The sequence below is a fragment of the Narcine bancroftii genome, chromosome 4 (assembly GCF_036971445.1).
Source record: "Narcine bancroftii isolate sNarBan1 chromosome 4, sNarBan1.hap1, whole genome shotgun sequence".
In the NCBI taxonomy this organism is placed as follows: domain Eukaryota; kingdom Metazoa; phylum Chordata; class Chondrichthyes; order Torpediniformes; family Narcinidae; genus Narcine; species Narcine bancroftii.
The window spans coordinates 317,020,858-317,032,062 of NC_091472.1; the positions used below are offsets into that span (position 1 = coordinate 317,020,858).

Below are 11,205 nucleotides of genomic sequence, written 5' to 3' on the forward strand. Positions count from 1 at the left end.
TCAATCCAATCTGTCCCATCACACAATCCCGGGGTCAGACCCAGAGTGAAGCTCTCTCCAAACTGTCCCATTACACACTCCCGGGGTCAGACACAGAGTGAAGCTCCCTCCACACCGTCCCATCACACACTCCCAGGGTCAGACACAAAGTGAAGCTCCCTCCACAACGTCCCATCACACAGTCCCGTGGTCAGACACAGAGTGAAGCATCTTCCAGACCATCCCATCACATATTCCTGGTGTCAGACACAGTGAAGTCCCATCAAACATTCCTGGGGTCAGACACCGAGTGATGCTCCCTCCTCACCGTCCCTTTTCACACTCTCAGGGTCAGACACAGAGTGAAGTCCCATCAAATACACCCGGGGTCAGACACAGTGTGAAGCTCTCTTCACGTCGTCCCATCTCACACTCCTGGGGTCAGACACAAAGTGAAGCTCTCTCCACACTGCCCCATCACACACTCCCAGGGTCAGACACAGAGTGAAGTTCCCTCCACACCGTCCCATCACACACTCTTGAGGTCAGACCCAGATGAAGCCACCTCAACACTGTCCCATCACACACTCTTGAGGTCAGACCCAGATGAAGCCACCTCAACACTGTCCCATCACAAACTCCTGAGGTCAGAACCAGAGTGAAGCTCCCTCCACACTGTCCCATCACACAATCCCAGGGTCAGACCTAGAGTGAAGCTCCCTCCACACAGTCCCATCACACAGTCCCAGGATCAGACACAGAGTGAAGGTCCCTCCACACCGTCCCATCACACACTCCCACGGTCAGACACAGAGTGAAGCTCCCTCCACACCGTCCCGTCACACACTCCCGTGGTCAGACACAGAGTGAAGCATCCTCCAGACCATCCCATCACATATTCCCGGCGTCAGACACAGTGAAGTCCCATCAAACATTCCTGGGGTCAGACACCCAGTGATGCTCCCTCCTCACCGTCCCTTTTCACACTCTCAGGGTCAGACACAGAGTGAAGCTCCCTTCACACCGTCCTATCACACATTCCCGGCGTCAGACACAGAGTGAAGTCCCATCAAATACTCCAACAGCAGCGTCCTGTAACACACTCTCAAGGTCAGACACAGAGTGAAGCTCCCTCCACACCGTTCCATCACACACTCCTGGGGTCAGACACAAAGTGAAGCTCCCTCTGCACCATCCCATCGTGCACTTCTGGTGTCAGACACCAAGTGATGCTCCCTCCTCACCGTCCCTTTACACACTCCCAGGGCCAGACTCAGAGTGTAGCTCCCTCCCGTCACACACTCCCAGGGTCAGACACAGAGTGAAGGTCCCTCCACACCGTCCTATCACACACTCCCGGCGTGAGACACAGAGTGAAGTCCCATCAAATACTCCCAGGGTCAGACACAGAGTGAAACCCCCTCCAAACCCTCCCATCACACACTCCCAGGGTCAGACACAGAGAGAAGCTCCCTCCTCACTGTCCCATCACACACTCCCGTGGTCAGACACGGAATGAAGCCTCCTCGACTCCATCCCATCACTCACTCCCGGGTTCAGACACCAAGTGAAGCCCCCTCAACAACGTCCCTTCGCACAATTCCTGGTTCAGTCCCAGAGTGTGGTCCCCTTCACACCCTCCCATCACACATTCCTGGTGTCAGACCCAGAGTGAAACTCGCTCTTCGCCATCACATGACAAACTCCCAGGTTCAGAAACACAATGAAGCACCTTCCACAAGGTCCCATCACACATACCCGGGGCAGACCCAGAGTGAAGCTCCCTCCGCACCGTCCCTTCACACAATCCCGGTGTCAGACAAAGAGTGAAAGTCTCTCTGCACCGTCCCATCACAAACTCCTCGGGTCAGACCCAGAGTGAAGCTCACTCTGCTCTGTCCCATCACACACTCCCGGGGTCAGACACAGAGTGAAGCCCCCACTGAACTGTCCCGTCACACACTCCCAGGGTCAGACACAGAGTGAAACTTCTTCCACACTGTTCCATCACACACTGCCAGGGTCAGACCAAGAGTGAAACTCCTTCCACAGCATCCCAACACACACTCCCGCGGTCACACCCAGAGTGAAGCCTCCTCCACTCCGTCCCATCAGACACTTCCCGTGTTAGAAACAGAGTGAAGCACGCTGAACACCGTACCTTCACACAATCCTGGGGACAGATGCAGAGTGAGGTCCCCTTCCACACCATCCCATCACACACTCCAGGGGACAGACACAGAGTGAAGCTCCCTATGCACCGTCCCATCACACACTCCTGGGATCAGACCCAGATTGAAGCTCCCTCCACACCGTCCCATCACACACTCCCTGGGTCAGACACACTCCCTGGGCTCCTTGAAGTCCCCACTGCACTGTCACACACTCCCGGGGTCGGACACAGAGTGAAGCCCCCTCCGTACTGTCCCGTCACACACTCCCCGGGTCAGACCCAGAGTGAAGCTCCCTCCACACCTTTCTATCAAACGCTCCCAGGGTCAGAACCAGAGTGAAGCCCCTTCCATGTGGTCCGATCACTCAGTCCCAAGTTCAGATACTGAGTGAATCTCCCTCCACATCGTCCCATCACAGAATTCTGGGGTCAGACACAGAGTGAAGCTCCAACCGTACCGTCCCGTCACACACTCCCAGGGTCAGACACAGAGAGAAGCTCCCTACACACTGTCCCATCACACACTCCCGGGGTCAAACCCAGAATGAAGCTGCCTCCACTCCGTCCCATCACACACTCCCAGGTATCAGACACAGTGTGAGGCTCCCTCCACATCGTCCCATCATATACTCCCCGGGACAGACAATGAATGAAGCTCCCTCCACACCGTCCATTTACAAACTCCTGGGGTCAGACATCGAGTGACGCCTCTTCAAAAAACCATCCCATCAGACACTCCCGGGGTCAGACACAGAGCGAAGCAACCTCCACTCCGTCCCATCGCACACTCCTGGCTCAGACTCAGAGTGAAGCTCTCTCTGCACCGTCCTATCACACATCCCAAGGTCAGACACAGAATGAAGCACCCTCTACACTGTCCCATCACACACTTCCGGGGTCAGACACAGAGTGAAACCCCAACCGCACTGTCCCGTCACAGACTCCCAGGGTCAGACAAAGAGTGAAGCTCCCTCCACACCGTCCCATCACACATCCCAGGGTCATACACAGAATGAAGCACCCTCCACACCATCCCATTACACACTCCCGGTGTCAGACACACAGTGAAGCTACCTCTGGAGCATCCCATCACACACTCCTGGGGTCAGAACCAGCATGAAGCTCCCTCCACACCTTCCCATCATACACTCCGAGGGTCAGACAAAGTGTGAATCTCTCTCCACACCGTCCCATCACACACCCCAATGGTCAGACCCAGAATGAAGCCCCCTTCACACCGTACCATCAAACACTCCCAGGGTCAGACCCAAATTGAAGCTCCCTCCACACTGTCCCATCACACACTCCCTCGGTCAGACACAGTCTGAAGCCGGCTCCACACCGTCCCATTACATAATCCCGGGGTCAGACACAGAGTGAACCTTACTCCACAGTGTCCCAACACACACTCCTGGGGTCAGACCCAGAGTGAAGCCTCCTCCACACCGTCTGTAATGCGTGTCGAAAGAACCAAAGACTTGTTGATCCAAACCAAGACTTTTATTAACTAAAAGACTGGAGCATATCACAAGTAGGTCAACCAGTCCAGAATGACCTGGTCTGGCTCGGAGCAATCCTTTAAGACCTGCCAGTAGGTGGCAAGGCTTTTATTAACTAAAAGACTGGAGCATATCACAAGTAGGTCGACCAATCCAGAATGACCTGGTCTGGCTCGGAGCAATCCTTTAAGACCTGCCAGTAGGTGTGGCTACACTCTCAGCCAATCACAGTCATCCTACACGACCATCTGTACATATACACATTGGTGATAGAATCTGTAGTATCACATTCACCCCTTCTTTGTGAACCGACTCCAGGGTGGATGGAGGTTAGGGGCTGTACCTCTAACACCACCGTGGTGCCGGGATTGGGGTTGCCAGAGTCGTGTCGCCGGCAGGCCTGTAGGATGCGGCCACTGCTTCACTCAATTCCCCAACGCCGTTGTCGATAGTCTGGCCTGAGCTGGTGGGGAGTTGCTGGTCCCTCTTTTCAAGCACATGACCTGCGGGAGAAGGAATAGGGGGAGGTTGGGTTAAAGGCACTGCTACGTCTGATCCGGCTTGGGCTAGGTCCCTTACTGAGACTGACATATGCACATTGGTGATACACTCTGTAGTATCACACCATCCCATCACACACTCCCAGGGTCAGACACAGAATGAAGCTCCCTCCACACCGTCCCATCACACACTCCCGGGGTCAGACACAGAATGAAGCTTCCTCCACACCGTCCCATCACACACTCCCGGGGTCAGACACAAAGTGAAACTCCCTCCACACCATCCCATCACACACTCCCGGTGTCAGACACAGAGTGAAGCTCCCTCCAACCGTCCCATCACACACTCCCAGGGTCAGACACAGCGTGAAGCTCCCTCCACACCGTCCCATCACACACTCCCGGGGTCAGACACAGAATGAAGCTCCCTCCACACCGTCCAATCACACGCCTCCGGGGTCAGACGCAGAGTGAAGATCCCTCCACACTGTCCCATCACACACTTCAGCCACCATGATGTGTCAACCTATATACACTAACAAAAAAAACCAAAACCCTCCCTACCCCCTAACCCTCTATTTTTCCTCCATCCATATGCCTGTCTAAAAGTTTCTTAAATCCTCCTAATATTCCAGCCTCCACCACCATCCCTGGCAAGGCATTCCAGGCCCCCACAACTCTCTGTGTAAAAGACTTAATGTCTCCCCTAAACTTCCCTCCCTTCACTTTGTACACACATCCTCTGGTATTTGCTGATCCTGACCTGGGAAACAGGTGCTGGCTGTCTACCCTATCTATGCCTCTCAGAATTATGTAGACCTTTATCAAGTCTCCTTTCATCCTCCTTAGCACCAGAGAAAAGTCCCAGCTCTGCTAACCTTGCCTCATGAGACTTGTTTCCCAATCCAGGTAACATCCTGGTGAATCTCCTCTGCACTCTCTCCACAGCTTCCACATCTTTACTGTATTGAGGTGACCAGAACTGAACACAATTTTCTAAGTGTGGTCTCACCAGAGATTTGTCGAGTTGTAACATGACCCCTCAACTCCTGAACTCAATCCCCCTATTAATGAAGCCCAGCTTCCCATAGACCTTCTTAACTATCCTATCAACCTGTGCGGCGACCTTGAGGGATGTATGGATTTGAACCCCAAGGTCCCTCTGTTCATCCACACTCTTAAGTAACCGACCATTAACCCTGTTCTCACCCTTTGTCCTTCCAAAATGCACTTATCCAGATTGAACTCCATCTGCCACATTTCTGCCCAACTCTGCATCCTGTCTATATCCTCTTGTAACCTTTGACAACCTTCAGCTCCATCCACAACTCCTCCAACCTTCGTATCATCCGCAAACTTACTGACCCATCCTTCCACCTCTTCATCCAGGTCATTTATAAAAATCTCAAAGAGCCGGGGTCCCAGAACAGATCCCTGTGACCCCTCCACTAGTCACCGACCTCCAGGCAGAAAACTTTCCTTCCACTTCTACTCACACAGCCAAGTTTCCAGGGATCCAAATGGGACTAGCCCAGAATGCCAACCTGGCAGGCATTGGGCCGAATGGCTTGTTCTGTCCTGTTATTCCATGATGATAGAATGACGTAGTGTGAAACAGATGCTGTGATTATATTAAAAACACCCTAAAAATGCTGGAGGAAGTCAGCAGTTCTTGCAGCGTCCATGGGAGGTAAGGTCATATTTCTGACATTTCGGTGAGGACAAATCGAAATGCTGGAGGAACTCAGCCGGTCTTTTCAGCGTTGATAGGAGACAAATAAATATGGCCGACGTTTTTGGCCTGAGCCCTTCCTCAAGGAATAAGCAGGTTGAGCCAGAAACAGGAAATCTCAGAATGGAGGCAGTCGTGGCTCGGGGAGAAATCCAGACCAACACTGAGGGGAGAGGTGAGAATTTATCATGTTTGTGTGAAAGGAGACGGGTGGGAGAGATAGTGAAGGTGACGGGGAAGAAGTGAGGGGGGTGTTTAACGAAAGCATCTTGGCGCCTCACAGTTCGGCGGGCAGCAACCTCCTTTGAAGAAGACCGCAGAGCCCACCTCACTGACAAAAGACAAAGGAGGAAAAACCCGACACCCAACCCCAACCCACCAATTTTCCCCTGCAACCACTGCAACCGTGTCTGCCTGTCCCGCGTCGGACTTGTCAGCCACAAACGAGCCCGCAGCTGACGTGGACATTACCCCTCCATAAATCTTCGTCCGCGAAGCCAAGCCAAAGAAGAAAGAAAAGAGATGTTAATGCCATCTGATTGTAGGGTGCCCAGATGGAAGGTGAGGGGTTGTCCCTCTACTTTGCAGGTGGTCTCAGTCTAGCAGTACATGAGACCATGGACAGACATGTCAGCAAGGGAATGGGATGGGGAATTGGTGGCTCTTGGGTGAATCATTTCGGGCCTGAGCCTTTCTTCAAGGCCTTGTCCACACCCCTCATGATTCTATAAACCTCAATCAGGTCATTCTGGTCTCCTCTGCTCCAGGAATGAAGACCCAGCCTGTCCAACTCCTCCCTAGAACTCAACCCTTCCTGGCTACCCCTGGTGAAGCTCCTCTGTACCTCTTCCAACTTAGTGGGAACCTTCCTCTTCATGGACACTGGTGGATGAGGCACAGTACTCCAAGTGGGGCCCCACCAACCCCTTTCGGGCCTAGTGTCCCTGGGGAGAGCAGAGATCTCAGGCCTGTCAATGGGGTGACCTTGGCACTGAGATGCTCATTCTGGAAGGTTACGGTGCCCCATTGTTACACTTCTGAAGCACCAGCTACGTATCCCTTTGCCCTTCCCTGATGTGCAGACTTGTACACACTCAAGGATTTGAAAGTTGTTAAATTAAGAATACGACCACTATCCTTTGGCCTTTTGGGTTCACTGAAAGTCCAGGCTGCTAGGTTTTCAGTTAATGTGTAAACTTCTTGGCTGGTTTAACAACTGGTGATATATTACAGACAGGTTTCCAGAGGCTGTCAGAGGGAAGTGGTTGGAGACCAGTCTTTGTGCACTGTTCAGTAACTATGTCCCATCAATGCACTCCCCCAGATCTGAGTAATTAATAACTTTGAGTAAATAATGGTTGAGAGGACCTTGCGATGCGTTTGTCCTTGAAATGGATGCCTTCCTCTGGGGATGCTAACACCCCACGGATCAGAGAGGTCACACCTTCACTACATAAACCTGACACTAATGAAGGTCCCTGTCAATAAACTTCCTGAAGGTCCAGGTGTAGAATGTCCACACACAGTCCTCTACCATTTGCCTAGAGGGTCCTGATGTCCACCAAGTGTTCAATCGAGGGTGTACGATGGGGAATGGGGGGGAGGGGTGCCAATGTGGGTCAGCACTGAGGACCCTGTGGATCAGCAGTTGAAATGTGAGGGAGGTCTCACCCTGAGTGGATGTGTCGCTCCCTGGGGGAGGGTCTCTCCCTGAGGGAAAGGTCTGTCTGAGGAGGTGTCTTGCTTTGGGAGGAGTTACTGGGGAAGTGTCTCACTCTTGGGGAGTGTCTCTCTCTGGGATAGATGAGATTTACCCACGGCTACTGTGGGAAGCGAGGGAGGAAGTTCCTGAACCATTGGTGATGATCTTCTCATTGTTACTGGGGACAGGAGAAGTACTGGAGGATTGGAGGGTTGTAAATGTCATTCCCCCATTCAGCAAAGGGCTGGAGAAAATCCAGGAAATTACAGACCCATGAGTCTCCCTTTAGTGTTGGAGACAATCCTGAGACACACGATTTACAAGCATATACAGAGATATAATCGGGTTAGGTATAGTCGTCATGGCTTTGTCAGGGGAAGGTTGCATCCCATGAGCCTGACTGAATTCTTTGAGGATGTGACAAAGCAAATTGATGAGGGTAGATTGGTGGATGTGGTGTATATGGGTTTCAGTGAGGCATTTGATAAGGTTCCCCATGCAAGGCTCATTCAAAAAATAGGGAGGCCTGGGATCCAAGGAGGCCTTGCTGTCTGGGTACAGAGAAGGCAGAGGGTGGTTGTAGGTGGTTCGTATCCTGCATGGAGGTCGGTGACCAGTGGTGGTCACAGGGATCTATTCTGGGACCCCTCCTCTTGCTGGTTTTTATAAATGACCTGGATGAAGAAATGGAAGGTTGGGTTGGTAAGTCTGCAGATGACATGAGGGTTGTAGGTGATGTGGATAGTCTGGAGGACTGCCAGAGGTTAAAGAGGGACATTGATAGGATGCAGAGCTGGGCTGAGACGTGGCAGATAGAGTTTAATCCAGGAAAGTGTGAAGTGGTTTATGTCAGGATGTCCAATTTGAAGGCAGAATCCAATGTTCATGGGAAGATGCTGAGCAGTGTGGACAGACTGAGAGATCTTGGGGTCTGTGTCCATAGGGCACTCAAAGCTGCTGCACAGGTCAATAGTGATGTTAAGAAGGTGTTTGGCATGTTGGCCTTCATTATCCACGGGGTTGCGTTCAAGAGTTAATGTGTTAGCTCAACAAGTCCTTGATTCGACCACGCTTGGAATATTGTGTTCATTATTGGAAGGATGTGGATGTTATGGAAAGGATGCAGAGGAGATTTACATGGTTGCTGCCTGGATCGGAGAACATGTCTTCTGAGGAGAGGTTGAGTGAACTTGGTCTTTTCTCCTTGGAGTGATGGAGGACGAGGGGAGACCTGATAGAGGTGTACAGGATGATGAGAGGTGTTGATCATGAGGCCTTTTCCCCAGACCTGACACAACTAACATGAGGGGGGCTATAGTTTTAAGGTGCTTGGGAGTAAATCCCTGCTGGATCCCACTGGTTCATCCTCCCCACAACTCCTTACCCTTCCCTTCCCCTCCCCTACACCTCTCCCTACCTCCATCTCTCCCTCTGAACTCCCCTCCTTTACCCAACCCCATAACCCTCAAACCCTCTCAACTCCCCCTCTCCTCTTTGGCTACTCCCCCTGTACCCCATACTTTGAAGGGCTCAAGCTTAAAATGCTGGTTATTTAGTATATAAAGGACTCTGTTTGACCTGCGGAGTTTCTCCAGGATTTTGTGTTTTAACTTCAACCACGGGGCCTTCCGACTTTCGTGTTTTACTTCCTGCGGGACCAGCTCTGCCCTCAGCCTGTTGGCTTCAGTGCCGTACTGTGGGCAGAGAGTGGACCAGCTCATGCTCCTGCTCCTTGGTCATTGTCCATTTCCAGAGGTCTAGGACTACAGCCTGAATCAGGGAGCAGGGCTGGGATGGGTCAGGTCTCGTCCCACCCTCCCACACTCACAGGTCCAGGTTCACTGACGGGTTGGTTGCTGGACCATACTGGGTGCCAGCTGGAGGTGTGGAGGGCAGCCCAGGGTCATAGCGGACAGAGGTCAGTGAGGCTCACATCCCGATAACAGACTCTTCTGGCCCACAAGTCCATGCCACTCAATTTACACCCATTTTGAACGGTGTGAGGGAACTGGAGCCCCCGGGGAAAACCCACGCAGACACGGGGAAAACATATAAACTTCTTACAGACAGCACAGGATTCAAACCCCGGTCGCTGGCGCTGTAAAAGGCGTTGAGCTAACCACTATGCGAAATGTGCAGCCCATTTTTTGGAATGTTTAAATTGGGCAGGCTATTGAGTTGGGGCCTTGTAATTCAGCTGTACAAAGTGGGGGTGAGACCACACTTGGAGTTCACCCAGCTATAGGAGGGGTACCAGGATGTACAGTGGAGATTCACTGAGGACGATGCCAGGACTGAGGGGCGGTTGAGTTACAGGGAGAGGCTCAATAGGCTGGGCCTTTATTCCCTGGAGTGAAGGAGGCTGGGAAGAGAGGGTGACTTTATGGAGGTTTATAAAGTCAGAGGGAAAAGGATAAAGTGAGGCCCCAGGGGTTAGTGATTCTAGATCCAGAGGACACAGGTTTACCATGAGGGGGGCAAGATTTAAGAGGAACTTAAGGGGCAACTTTTCCACTCAGAGGGTGGTCGCATCTGGAATGAGCTGCCAGAGGGGGCTGTAGAAGTGGTGGCAGTTACAATGGACAGATTTATGGACAAGGAGGGGTTTTGATGGAGACGGGGCAAATGCAGGCAAATGGGACTGGCCCAGTATGGCCAGCACAGATGAATTGGGCTGAAGGGCCTGTTCCGCACTGCTTGACCCGATGATGTGAATGGGCACCGTGAATGGCAACAGGACGGGACCAACAAGTCTGCTGCACCATTCGAGCTAATCACCCCATCATCTTTTCCCCGTCCCACTCGGGCTCCCGGACCCAAGAGTTCAATCCGACTCCTTCCTCAACGTGTTTGAGGACTCGTTTTCGACCTCTCACTGTGAGGACGGGACACCCCCCCCTCGTCTCTGCCCCACGACTCCCCTGCTCTGTTCCCCCATTCTCCCCACCTCCCCATTCTCCTGCTCCCCTCCGTCCCTGTTCTCCCCATCTCATACCCCCCTCCCCATGTCTCCTCCCCATGTCTCCCCCCTCCTCATGTCTCCCCCCTCCTCCCCATGTCTCCCCCCTCCTCCCCATGTCTCCCCCTCCTCCCCATGTCTCCCCCTCCTCCCCATGTCTCCCCCTCCTCCCCATGTCTCCCCCTCCTCCCCATGTCTCCCCCTCCTCCCCATGTCTCCCCCTCCTCCCCATGTCTCCCCCTCCTCCCCATGTCTCCCCCTCCTCCCCATGTCTCCCCCTCCTCCCCATGTCTCCCCCTCCTCCCCATGTCTCCCCCTCTGCCCATGTCTCCCCCCTCCCCATGTCTCCCCCCCACCCCATGTCTCCCCCTCCTCCCCATGTCTCCCTCCCCATGTCTCCCTCCCCATGTCTCCCCCCATGTCTCCCCCCCATGTCTCCCCCCCATGTCTCCCCCCCATGTCTCCCCCCCATGTCTCCCCCCCCATGTCTCCCCCCCCATGTCTCCCTCCCCATGTCTCCCCCCCTCCCCATGTCTCCCCCTCCCCATGTCTCCCCCTCCCCATGTCTCCCCCTCCCCATGTCTCCCCCCTCCCCATGTCTCCCCCCCTCCCCATGTCTCCCCCCCTCCCCATGTCTCCCCCCCTCCCCATGTCTCCCCCC

General features: G+C 53.4%; 1 protein-coding gene across 5 annotated transcripts in view; it reads left to right on the forward strand.

Annotated features, from left to right (window-relative positions):
- LOC138762308 (tensin-1-like) overlaps positions 1-11,205 on the forward strand; it is a 182,173-nt gene that overhangs the window by 23,759 nt on the left and 147,209 nt on the right. The gene's annotated exons all lie outside the window — the stretch shown is intronic.